This window comes from Arachis ipaensis, chromosome B9, assembly GCF_059453495.1.
Source record: "Arachis ipaensis isolate K30076 ecotype BB chromosome B9, ASM5945349v1, whole genome shotgun sequence".
In the NCBI taxonomy this organism is placed as follows: Eukaryota; Viridiplantae; Streptophyta; class Magnoliopsida; order Fabales; family Fabaceae; genus Arachis; species Arachis ipaensis.
In genome coordinates this window covers 30665459-30678445 of record NC_142444.1, presented here as the reverse complement: position 1 = coordinate 30678445, position 12987 = coordinate 30665459, and the positions used below count along the sequence as shown (strand labels likewise).

Here is a 12987-nt window from a genome sequence, read left to right as displayed (position 1 = left end):
GTGGTATTCCGAGTAGGATTCTGGGATTGAATGATTGTGACGAACTTCAAACTCGCGAGTGCTGGGCGTAGTGACAGACGCAAAAGGAGGGTGAATCCTATTCTATTATGATCGAGAACCTCAGATGATTAGCCGTGCTGTGACAGAGCATTTGGACCATTTTCACAAGAGGATAGGATGCAGCCATTGACAAGGGTGATGCCTCCAGACGATTAGCCATACAGTGACAGCGCATCGGACCATTTTCCAGAGAGGATTAAAAGTAGCCATTGACAACGGTGATGTCCTTACATAAAGCCAGCCATGGAAAGGAGTAGGATTGATTGGATGAAGACAGCAGGAAAGCAGAGGTTCAGAGGAACGAAAGCATCTCTATGCGCTCATCTGAAATTCTCACCAATGATTTACATAAGTATTTCTTTCCTTATTTTATTATTTATTTTCGAAAACTCCATAACCATTCTATATCCGCCTGACTGAGATTTACAAGATGACCATAGCTTGCTTCATACCAACAATCTCCGTGGGATCGACCCTTACTCGCGTAAGGTTTATTACTTGGACGACCCAGTGCACTTGCTGGTTAGTTGTACGAAGTTGTGATAAAAAGTTGAGATTACAATTGAGCGTACCATGTTGATGGCACCATTGATGATCACAATTTCGTGCACCAAGTTTTTGGCGCCGGACAACTGACGGTTCATCCTGTTGCTCAGATTAGGTAATTTTCTTTTTGTTTTCTTTTCAAAAATTTTTCAAAAAAAGATTCTTTCAAAAATTTCTCCTTTGTTTTCGAAAAAATTTTAAAATAAAAAAATGTGTTTTCAAAAATATATTTTTATTCAGAATTTTTAAGAATGAATTCTAGTGTTTCATGAAGGAGGGCTGGCCATAAAGCCATGTCTAAATTCTTTTGGACTGAGGTTTTGGCCTAAAATTGAATGAATTACACTCATATTCATGCTAAAGCTTGGCTGGCTACTAAGCCATGCCTGACCCCCTGTGATTGGAGCTTTAGACTAAAGAGCATAAGATTCCTGGAATTCATATTAAAAATTTTGGAATCCTTATTCTTCCTTTTCAAAATGATTTTCAGAAAAAAAAAATTTAAAAGAAAATACAAAAAAAAGCATAAAATCATAAAAATCAAAAAAATATTTTGTATTTCTTGTTTGAGTCATGTGTCATGTTATAAGTTTGGTGTCAATTGCATATTCATCTTGCATTTTTCGAAAATTCATGTATTCATAGTGTTCTTCATGATCTTCAAGTTGTTCTTGGTAAGTCTTCTTGCTTGATCTTGATGTTTTCATGTTTTGTGTCTTTTCTTGTTTTTCATATGCATTCTTGCATCCATAGAGTCTAAACATGAAAGATTTCTAAGTTTGGTGTCTTGCATGTTTTCTTTGCATATAAAAATTTTCAAAAATAAGTCTTGATGTTCATCATGACATTCAAAGTGTTCTTGGTGTTCATCTTGACATTCATAGTGTTCTTGCATGCATTCATTGTTTTGATCCAAAATTTTCATGCATTGAGTCTTTTTCATGTTTTTCTCTCTCATCATTAAAATTTCAAAAATCAAAAAAATATCTTTCCCTCTTTTCTCTCTTAAATTTCGAAAATTAGATTTGACTTTTTCAAAAAAATTTAAAATCTAGTTGTTTTTATGAGTCAAATCAAATTTTCAATTTAAAAATCTTATCTTTTTCAAAATCTTTTTCAAAAATCAAATCTTTTTCATTTTTCTTATCTATTTTCGAAAATTTCAAAAAATTATTTTTCAAAAATCTTTTTCTTAATTTTACATCATATTTTCGAAAATAACATCATCAATTAATGTTTTGATTCAAAAATTTCAAGTTTGTTACTTGCTTGTTAAGAAAGATTCAAACTTTGAGTTCTAGAATCATATCTTGTGATTTCTTGTGAATCAAGTCATTAATTGTGATTTTAAAAAAAATCAAATCTTTTTTCAAAACTAATTTCAATCATATCTTTTCAAAAATATCTTCTTATCTTATCTTTTTCAAAATTTGATTTTAAAATATCTTTCCTAACTTCTTATCTTCTTATCTTTTTAAAATTGATTTTCAAATTTGTTTCAACTAACTAACTAACTTTTGTTTGTTTCTTATCTTTTTCAAAACTACCTAACTAACTCTCTCTCTCTAATTTTCGAAAATATCTCTCCTCTTTTTCAAAATTTCTTTTTAAATTAACTAATTATTTTAACTTTTGATTTTAAAATTTCGAAAATTACTAACCTTTTTCAAAAACTATTTTCAAAAATCACTAACCCTTTTTCAAAAATAATTTTCGAAAATCCTTCTCCCTCATTTCCTTCTAATTATTTATTCATCTACTAACACTTCTCTTCATCTCACATCACTGCTCCTATCCTTACCCTTGTGTTTGGATTCTTCATTCTTCTTCACCCCTATTCCTTTTCTTCTTCTACTAACAATAAGGAACCTCTTTACTGTGACATAGAGGATTCCTCTTCTTTTCTTGTTCTCTTCTCTTTCTTATGAGCAGGAACAAGAAAAAAGGCATTCTTGTTGAAGCTGATCCAGAACCTGAAAGGACTCTGAAGAGGAAACTAAGAGAAGCTAAATTACAGCAATCCAGAGACAACCTTATTGAAAAGTAAAGGAGATGGCAGCCGAACCCAACAACAATAATGCAAGGAGAATGCTTGGTGACTTTACTGCACCAAATTCCAATTTACATGGAAGAAGCATCTCCATTCCTGCCATTGGAGCAAATAATTTTGAGCTGAAACCTCAATTAGTTTCTCTGATGTAGCAGAACTGCAAGTTTCATGGACTTCCATCTGAAGATCCTTTTCAGTTCTTAACTGAATTCTTGCAGATCTGTGATACTGTTAAGACTAATGGAGTAGATCCTGAAGTCTACAGGCTCATACTTTTCCCTTTTGCTGTGAGAGACAGAGCTAGAATATGGTTGGACTCTCAACCTAAGGATAGCCTGAACTCTTGGGATAAGCTGGTCAAGGCTTTCTTAGCCAAGTTCTTTCCTCCTCAAAAACTGAGTAAGCTTAGAGTGGATGTTCAAACCTTCAGATAGAAAGAAGGTGAATCCCTCTATGAAGCTTGGGAGAGATACAAAGGACTGACCAAAAAGTGTCCTTCTGACATGCTTTCAGAATGGACCATCCTGGATATATTCTATGATGGTCTGTCTAAATTAGCTAAGATGTCATTGGATACTTCTACAGGTGGATCCATTCACCTAAAAAAAATGCCTGCAGAAGCTCAAGAACTCATTGATATAGCTGCTAATAACCAGTTCATGTACACTTCTGAGAGGAATCCTGTGAGTAATGGGACGCCTATGAAGAAGGGAGTTCTTGAAATTGATACTCTGAATGCCATATTGGCTTAGAATAAAATATTGACTCAGCAAGTCAATATGATTTCTCAGAGTCTGAATGGAATGCAAGCTGCATCCAACAGTACTCAAGAGGCATCTTCTGAAGAAGAAGCTTATGATCCTAAGAACCCTGCAATAGCAGAGGTAAATTATATGGGTGAACCTTATGGAAACACCTATAATCCATCATGGAGAAATCATCCAAATTTCTCATGGAAGGATCAACAAAAGTCTCAACAAGGCTTTAATAATGGTGGAAGAAATAGGTTTAACAATAGTAAACCTTTTCCATCATCCACTCAACAACAGACAGAGAATTCTGAGCAGAATCCATCTAGCTTAGAAAATTTAGTCTCTGATCTATCTAAGGCCACTGTGAGTTTCATGAATGAAACAAGATCCTCCATTAGAAATTTAGAAGCACAAGTGGGCCAGCTGAGTAAAAGGATCACTGAAATCCCTCCTAATACTCTCCCAAGCAATACAGAAGAAAATCCAAAAGGAGAGTGCAAGGCCATTGACATAACCACTATGGTCGAACCTGTAAGGGAGGTTGAGGACGTAAATCCTAGTGAGGAAGACCTCTTGGGACGTCCAGTGATCAATAAGGAGTTTCCCTCTGAGGAACCAAAGGAATCTGAGACTCATCTAGAGAACATAGAGATTCCATTAAACCTCCTTATGCCATTCATGAGCTCTGATGAGTATTCCTCTTCTGAAGAGAATGAGGATGTTACTGAAGAGCAAGCTGTCATGTTTCTTGGTGCAATCATGAAGCTGAATGCCAAGTTATTTGGTATTGAGACTTGGGAAGATGAACCTCCCTTGTTCACCAATGAACTAAGTGATCTGGATCAACTGACATTGCCTTAGAAGAAACAGGATCCTGGAAAGTTCGTAATACCTTGTACCATAGGCAACATGATCTTTGAAAAGGCTCTGTGTGACCTTGGTTCAGGGATAAACCTCATGCCCCTCTCTGTAATAGAGAAACTGGGAATCTATGGGGTGCAAGCTGCTAAAATCTCATTAGAGATGGCAGACAATTCAAGAAAACAGGCTTATGGACAAGTAGAGGATGTGTTAGTAAAGGTTGAAGGCCTTTACATCCCTGCTGATTTCATAGTCTTGGATACTGGGAAGAATGAGGATGAATTCATCATCCTTGGAAGACCTTTCCTAGCCACAACAAGAGCTGTGATTGATGTTGACAGAGGTGAATTAGTCCTTCAATTGAATGAGGACTCCCTTGTGTTTACAACTCAAGGATACCTTTCTGTAAACATGAAAAAGAGGCACAGTAAGCTTCTCTCAAAACAGAGTCAACCAGAGCCCCCCACAGTCAAACTCTAAGTTTGGTGTTGGGAGGCCACAACCAAACTCTAAGTTTGGTGTTGAACTCCCATATCCAAACTATAAGTTTGGTGTTGGGGAGTCTCAACAATGCTCTGAACATCTGTGAGGCTCCATGAGAGCCCACTGTCAAGCTATTGACATTAAAGAAGCGCTTGTTGGGAGGCAACCCAATTTTTATTTATCTAATTATATTTTTCTTATTCTTTCATGTTTTATTAGGTTTATGATCATGTGGAGTCACAAAATAAATATAAAAATAGAAAACGGAATCAAAAACAGCAGAAGAAAAACCACACCCTGGAGGAAGGCCTTACTGGCATTTAAACGCCAGTAAGAAGCATCTGGCTGGCATTCAACGCCAGAACAGAGCATGGTTCTGGCGCTGAACGCCTAAAATGGGCAGCATCTGGGCGTTTGAACGCCAGAATTGCACCCTGGAGAAGAGCTGGTGCTGAACGCCCAGAACAAGCATGGTTCTGGCATTCAACGCCAGAAATGGGCAACAAATGGGCGTTCAACGCCCAGAACAAGCACCAATCTGGCGCTGAACGCCCAGAGTTGTGTGCAAAGGCATTTTACATGCCTAATTTGGTGCAAGGTTGTAAATCCTTGAACACCTCAGGATCTGTGGACCCCACAGGATCCCCACCTACCTCCACTCACTTCTTCTCACCCTTCTTTCACACCATCCCATAAACACTCTTCCCCAAAACTCTTCACCAATCACCTCAATCTCTCTTCCCTATCACCACTTCACCACTCACATCCATCCACTCTTCCCCATAAACCTACCTCATAAACTCCACCTACCTTCAAAATTCAAAATTAATTTCCCACCCAACCCACCCTACATGGCCGAACCTAACCCCCCTTCCCTATATAAAGCCCTCCATTCTTCCTCATTTTCACACAACACAACCCTCTCTTCTCTTCTTGGCCGAATACACCTTTCCCCCTCTTCTCCATATTTTCTTCTTCTTCTTCATCTTTTCTTTCTTCTCTTGCTCGAGGGCGAGCAATATTCTAAGTTTGGTGTGGTAAAAGCATAAGCTTTTTATCTTTCCATTACCATTGACGGAACCTAAGACCGGAGAATCCTCTAGAAAAGGGAAAGGGAAGACAAAAGCTTCCACCTCCGAGTCATGGGAGATGGAAAGATTCATCTCCAAAGCTCATCAAGACCACTTCTATGATGTTGTGGCCAAGAAGAAGGTGATCCCTGAGGTTCCTTTCAAGCTCAAGAAGAATGAGTATCCGGAGATCCGACATAAAATTCAAAGAAGAGGTTGGGAAGTTCTAACAAAACCCATTCAACAAGTCGGCATCCTAATGGTTCAAGAGTTCTATGCCAATGCATGGATCACTAGGAACCATGATCAAAGTAAGAACCCGGACCCAAAGAATTATCTCACCATGGTTCGGGGGAAATACTTAGATTTTAGTCCGGAAAATATGAGGTTGGCGTTTAACTTGCCTGTGATGCAAGGAGATGCACGCCCCTACACTAGAAGGGTCAACTTTAATCAAAGGTTGGACCAAGTCCTCATGGACATATGTGTGGAAGGAGCTCAATGGAAGATTGACTCCAAAGGCAAGCCGGTTCAACTAAGAAGACTGGACCTCAAGCCTGTGGCTAGAGGATGGTTAGAGTTCATACAATGCTCCATCATCCCCACTAGCAACCGATTCGAATTTGCCATCTCTGTTACTCAGCTGGAGCTTCCATAGAAGGAGACATTCCCATTGAGGAAGAGAAGCCCATCACTAAGAAAAGGATGGAGCAAGCAAGAGAGCCCATTCATGTAGCTCAAGAGGCGCATGAAATTCATCACCATGAGATCCCAGAAATGCCTCCAATGCATTTCCCTCCACAAAACTATTGGGAGCAAATCAACACCTCCCTAGGAGAATTAAGTTCCAACATGGGACAATTAAGGGTGGAACATCAAGAGCACTCCATCATTCTTTATGAAATAAGAGAAGATCAAAAAGCAATGATGGAGGAGCAACAAAGACAAGGAAGAGACATAGAAGAGCTCAAGGACATCATTGGTTCCTCAAGAAGGAAATGCCACCATCACTAAGGTGGACTCATTCCCTGTTCTTATTCTCTGTTTTTCGTTTTTTTTATGTTAAGTGCTTATCTATGTTTGAGTCTTATTACATGATCATTAGTAGTTAGTAACTTTGTCTTAAAGTTATGAATGTCCTATGAATCCATCACCTCTCTTAAATGAAAACTGTTTTAATTCAAAAGAACAAGAAGTACATGAGTTTCGAATTTATCCTTGAACTTAGTTTAATTATTTTGATGTGGTGACAATGCTTCTTGTTTTCTGAATGTATGCTTGAACAGTGCATATGTCTTTTGAAGTTGTTGTTTAAGAATGTTAAATATGTTGGCTCTTGAAAGAATGATGACAAGGAGACATGTTATTTGATAATTTGAAAAACCATAAAAATGATTCTTGAAGCAAGAAAAAGCAGCAAAGAACAAAGCTTGCAGAAAAAAAGAGAAAAAAAATAGGCGAAAAAAAAATAGAAAGAAAAAGAAAAAGCAAGCAGAAAAAGCCAAAAGCTCTTAAAACCAAGAGGCAAGAGCAAAAAGCCAATAACCCTTAAAACCAAAAGGCAAGGGCAAATAAAAAGGATCCCAAGGCTTTGAGCATCAGTGGATAGGAGGGCCCAAAGGAATAAAATCCTGGCCTAAGCGGCTAAACCAAGCTGTCCCTAACCATGTACTTGTGGCGTGTAGGTGTCAAGTGAAAACTTGAGACTGAGCGGTTAAAGTCAAGGTCCAAAGCAAAAGAAGAGTGTGCTTAAGAACCCTGGACACCTCTAATTGGGGACTTTAGCAAAGCTGAGTCACAATCTGAAAAGGTTCACCCAATTATGTGTCTGTGGCATTTATGTATCCGGTGGTAATACTGGAAAATAAAGTGCTTAGGGCCACGGCCAAGACTCATAAAATAGCTATGTTCAAGAATCATCATACTGAACTAGGAGAATCAATAACACTATCTGAACTCTGAGTTCCTATAGAAGCCAATCATTCTGAACTTCAATGGATAAAGTGAGATGCCAAAACTATTCAAGAGGCAAAAAGCTACAAGTCCCGCTCATTTAATTGGAGCTATCTTTCATTGATAGTTTGGAATTTATAGTATATTCTCTTCTTTTTATCCTATTTGATTTTCAGTTGCTTGGGGACAAGCAACAATTTAAGTTTGGTGTTGTGATGAGCAGATAATTTATACGCTTTTTGGCATTGTTTTTAGTATGTTTTTAGTAGAATCTAGTTACTTTTAGGGATGTTTTTATTAGTTTTTATGTTAAATTCACATTTCTGGACTTTACTATGAGTTTGTGTGTTTTTCTGTGATTTCAGGTATTTCCTGGCTGAAATTGAGGGACTTGAGCAAAAATCAGATTCAGAGGTTGAAGAAGGACTGCTGATGCTGTTGGATTCTGACCTCCCTGCACTCAAAGTGGAATTTCTGGAGCTACGGAACTCAATATGGCGCGCTTTCAATTGCGTTGGAAAGTAGACATCCAGGGCTTTCCAGCAATGTATAATAGTCCATACTTTGAACGAGTTTAGACGATGTAAAAGGGCGTTGAACGGCAGTTCTACGCTGCTGTCTGGAGTTAAACGCCAGAAACAAGTCACAAACCAGAGTTGAACGCCAGAAATACGTTACAACCTGGCGTTCAACTCCAGAAAGAGCCTCTGTACGTGTAAAATTCAAGCTCAGTCCAAGAACACACCAAGTGGGCCCCGGAAGTGGATTTATGCATCAATTACTTACTTCTGTAAACTCTAGTAACTAGTTTAGTATAAATAGGACTTTTTACTATTGTATTTGACATCCGGGATTGTATTTTTGATCCTGTGATCACGTTTTGGGGGCTGGCCTCTCGGCCATGCCTGAACCTTTCACTTATGTATTTTCAAACGGTAGAGTTTCTGCACTCCATAAATTAAGGTGTGGAGCTCTGCTGTTCTTCATGAATTAATGCAAAGTACTACTGTTTTTCTATTCAATTCAACTTATTCCGCTTCTAAGATATTCATTTGCACTTCAACATGAATGTGATGAACGTGATAATCATCATCATTCCCTATGAATGCGTGCCTGACAACCACTTCCGTTCTACCTTCGATTGAATGATTATCTCTTGGATCTCTTAATCATAATCTTCGTGGTATAAGCTAGATTGATGGCGGCATTCATGAGAATCCGGAAAGTCTAAACCTTGTCTGTGGTATTCCGAGTAGGATTCTGGGATTGAATGACTGTGACGAACTTCAAACTCGCGAGTGCTGGGCGTAGTGACAGACGCAAAAGGAGGGTAAATCCTATTCCAGTATGATCGAGAACCTCAGATGATTAGTCGTGCTGTGACAGAGCATTTGGACCATTTTCACAAGAGGATAGGATGCAGCCATTGACAAGGGTGATGCCTCCAGACGATTAGCCATGCAGTGACACGCATCGGACCATTTTCCAGAGAGGATTAAAAGTAGCCATTGACAACGGTGATGTCCTTACATAAAGCCAGCCATGGAAAGGAGTAGGATTGATTGGATGAAGACAGCAGGAAAGCAGAGGTTCAGAGGAACAAAAGCATCTCTATGCGCTCATCTGAAATTCTCACTAATGATTTACATAAGTATTTCTTTCCTTATTTTATTATTTATTTTTGAAAACTCCATAACCATTCTATATTCGCCTGACTGAGATTTACAAGATGACCATAGCTTGCTTCATACCAACAATCTCCGTGGGATCGACCCTTACTCGCGTAAGGTTTATTACTTGGACGACCCAGTGCACTTGCTGGTTAGTTGTGCGAAGTTGTGATAAAAAGTTGAGATTACAATTGAGCGTACCATGTTGATGGCGCCATTGATGATCACAATTTCGTGCACCATTTCTCTTAAGCTTAGCATGAGGACATGCTAATGTTTAAGTGTGGGGAGCTTGATAAACCACTATTTTATGGTTTATCTTGTGCTAATTTGAGTGGTTTATATCAATTCTTTACTCACTTATTCATATGATTTGCATGAGTTTACATTTTTTCCTTCCTGATTTTGTGCTATGATTGAAACCATACTTCTTTGGCCTTATATTTGCTAATCTTAATCCTCTCTTATTACCATTCAATTCTGTGATATGTGAGTTAAGTGATTTTAGGGATTACAGGGCAGGAATGGCTTAGAGGATGGAAAGGAAGCATGCGAAAGTGGAAGGAATACAAGAAACTGAAGGAACTGCTAATGCTGTCCAGTCTGACCTCCTGGTACTAAATCGACCATAACTTGAGCTACAAAAGTCCAAATGATGCGGTTCTAGTTGCGTTGGAAAGCTAATGTCCGGGGCTTCGCAACGATATATAATTTGATATAGCTACCCCGAAGCCAGGCGACGCGCACGCGTAGATTACGCGGACGCGTGACCTGGCAAAAACCCAATCCACGCTAACGCATGGACGACGCGTACGTGTGACTTTGCCGACCTGTACGTACCAGAAATTGCTGGGGTGATTTCTGGGCTGTTTTTGACCCAGTTTTCGATCTAGAAAATACAGATTAGAGGCTATAAAGTGGGAGAATCCATCCATTCATAACGAGGATAACACAACATTCATAATTAACAATTTTAGGTTTTAGATGTAGTTCTTAGAGAGAGAAGCTCTCTCCTCTCTCTCTTAGGATTTAGGATTTAGGATTTCTCTTAATTTTTGGATTGCTTCTTCATTCCAGGTTCAATGTTCCTTTAATTATGTTCTCTTCTACTTTTATTTATTCTATTACTTTAGTTTGTTTATTTTTCCAATTTGATTTATGAACTCTCCATGTTAGATTTGATTTCTTATTTAATGCAATTTGAGGTATTTCATATTTATGATTTTAATTTAGCTTTTTACATTCTTAGCTTTAATTGATGAATTGATTAATTGGAGACACTTGAGTTGGAATGCTCAAGTGGTCAGTTAAATTGGAAGTTGTTGGCTAATTCTGTATTTACTAACGCTAGACCTTCCTAAGGAAGAGGACTAGGATTTGCGAATAAGAGTTAGCTCAATCACTTGTCTTTTCTTTATTTAGTAAGGGTTAACTAAGTGAAAATAACAACCTCTTTATACTACACTTGAGAAAATTCCAACAAGAATAGAACTTCCAATTAATCATTCTTCCATTCAAGGCTTTTTATTTAGAATAATATAAATCTCTTTTAATTTTCATTACTTTAATTTACAATCATATGCTTGTGCCCATTGCCCTAACTCCAAATTTCCCAGAAAACTCATAACCAATAATAAGTACATCTCCCTGCAATTCTTTGAGAGACAACCCGAGGTTCAAATACTTTGGTTATCAATTTTATTAGGGGTTTGTTACTTGTGACAACCAAACTTTTGTACGAAAGGATTCTTTGCTGGTTTAGAAACTATACTTACAACGTGATTATTTTTATAAAATTCTTTACTAGCAGAGAGTCCGTTCGTCAAGCCCAATTAAGTAAAATCCATTGGTTGTTTAAATAGTCAGTTTAAAGACTTCATTAAATCCATATTAATACCCAAGTTCACAGTTTGCTGGTTTCTTTCAACTAATTTAATTACACACAAATGAAACTATCTAAATTAAAGGCTCAAAAGCCTTTAATTAATTATACTCACATAGTTAAATATCAATTCTCAAATTTTTACTGACTCATGGCACATATTCTATGTGACTTTCCATGAGCCGTGTTTCTCTACTTAAATTTACATTCTCATGCGGGTCCTGATTACGTACCAAGAACAAATTCATACAAATCAATATCCAACAACTTATATTTGTCAAAAAAAAAAGTTAATCATAAAATCAAAAGCCAAATCTCAAATAAATTTCATGAATAATCAAGAATTAGTCATACTTAATAAATTTTAAATTATAATGTTTAAACTTTGAAGCAAGATACAAGGACGGCAGAAACGTATCGTGAAAGGAAGAGAAAGACGAAGGGAATGACAATGATGAGAAAGACAAAAGGAAAAGGAAGAAAATTGTTACGGACTGCCACAAGTCCAGCCTGATTGGCCGACGGGTCGGAGCATCGCCTCCGACCCAAGCCCCGAACCATCCCCTACAACAGGGACAACCCGACGGGTTAGTCTTCAACACCCGATCTGAAGCACGCCCGACTTGCCACGAGGCGGCCTAAGTCACCACGCCCAACGACCGTTCGGGTCGGTACCCTCGGGGCAGCACCCGAAGCCCCAACCCGGAAACTGAAACGACCTGCTCCTTCCCCCCCCCCCCACGTGGACCAGGACAGCTCATAGAAGCCTCCTGGCCAGTGGGCTAGGTCACCTATGGGCCCATTGACGTTAGGATTTTTGCCAGTAAAGAATTTTAATAAAACAGTCACGTTGTAGATATAGTTTCTAAACCAACAAAAATCCCTTCGTACAAACATTTTGGTTGTCACAAGTAACAAACCCCTTAAATAAATTGATAACCGAAGTATTCAAACATCGGGTCGTCTTCTCAAGGAACTGTAGGGAAGTATGTTCTTATTATTGGTTATGGAGATTGTAGATTTGGGGTTTCAAGAATGAGGAACGAATATGACAAATAATTTAAATGGCAATTAAAAATAAATAAATAACTGTAAAAAAAAATTTTGGCAAGGTATGAGAATTTGGAAGTCCAGACTTAGTTATCCTTATCAAAAACAATGAAAGTTGAATCTTAATTCGACTTAGTTAACCTTTACTAAAGCAAAGGAAAGTCAAGGGACTAATTAGTTTGATCTTCGAATCCTATTTATTTCCTAAGAAAAGGTTGGGATTATTGAAGCTCAATTCAATTAGCAAAGATAACAGTTATCAATTATGTTGAGATAAGGTAACTCCTAAGTTACTGATTTCTTAACCAAAACCAAAAGGAAAAAAGTAAATTTGCTGGAATAAAAATGCCTTTCAGATGTAAAGCAACAATAACATAAATTAAAGAAAGCAGTAATAAACTGGAATACCTCAATTAACATTAATTCAAATAATCTGAAACATAGAAGAATTCATAAATTAAATGGCAAAGGTAAATAATCAACTAAGGTAATGGAATAAAAGTAAAAGGGAAGCTTGAAGCAAAGGAACATTAAACCTGGGATTGAGAGTCACTCCTAAAACTAAGAGAAGTCCTAAATCCTAAGAGAGAGAGGAGAGAACCTCTCTCAA

At 37.8% G+C, this 12987-nt stretch overlaps 1 protein-coding gene and 1 non-coding gene across 2 annotated transcripts in view; one reads left to right on the top strand and one right to left on the bottom strand.

Moving 5' to 3' along the window:
• The window catches only part of LOC107615294 (2-alkenal reductase (NADP(+)-dependent)-like), an 89975-nt gene that overhangs the window by 56351 nt on the left and 20637 nt on the right, over window positions 1-12987 (top strand). The window lies entirely within an intron of this gene.
• On the bottom strand, window positions 3058-3165 carry LOC148544167 (small nucleolar RNA R71). Its single transcript, XR_015900414.1, has one exon. It is a non-coding gene; the product is annotated as a small nucleolar RNA R71 (small nucleolar RNA).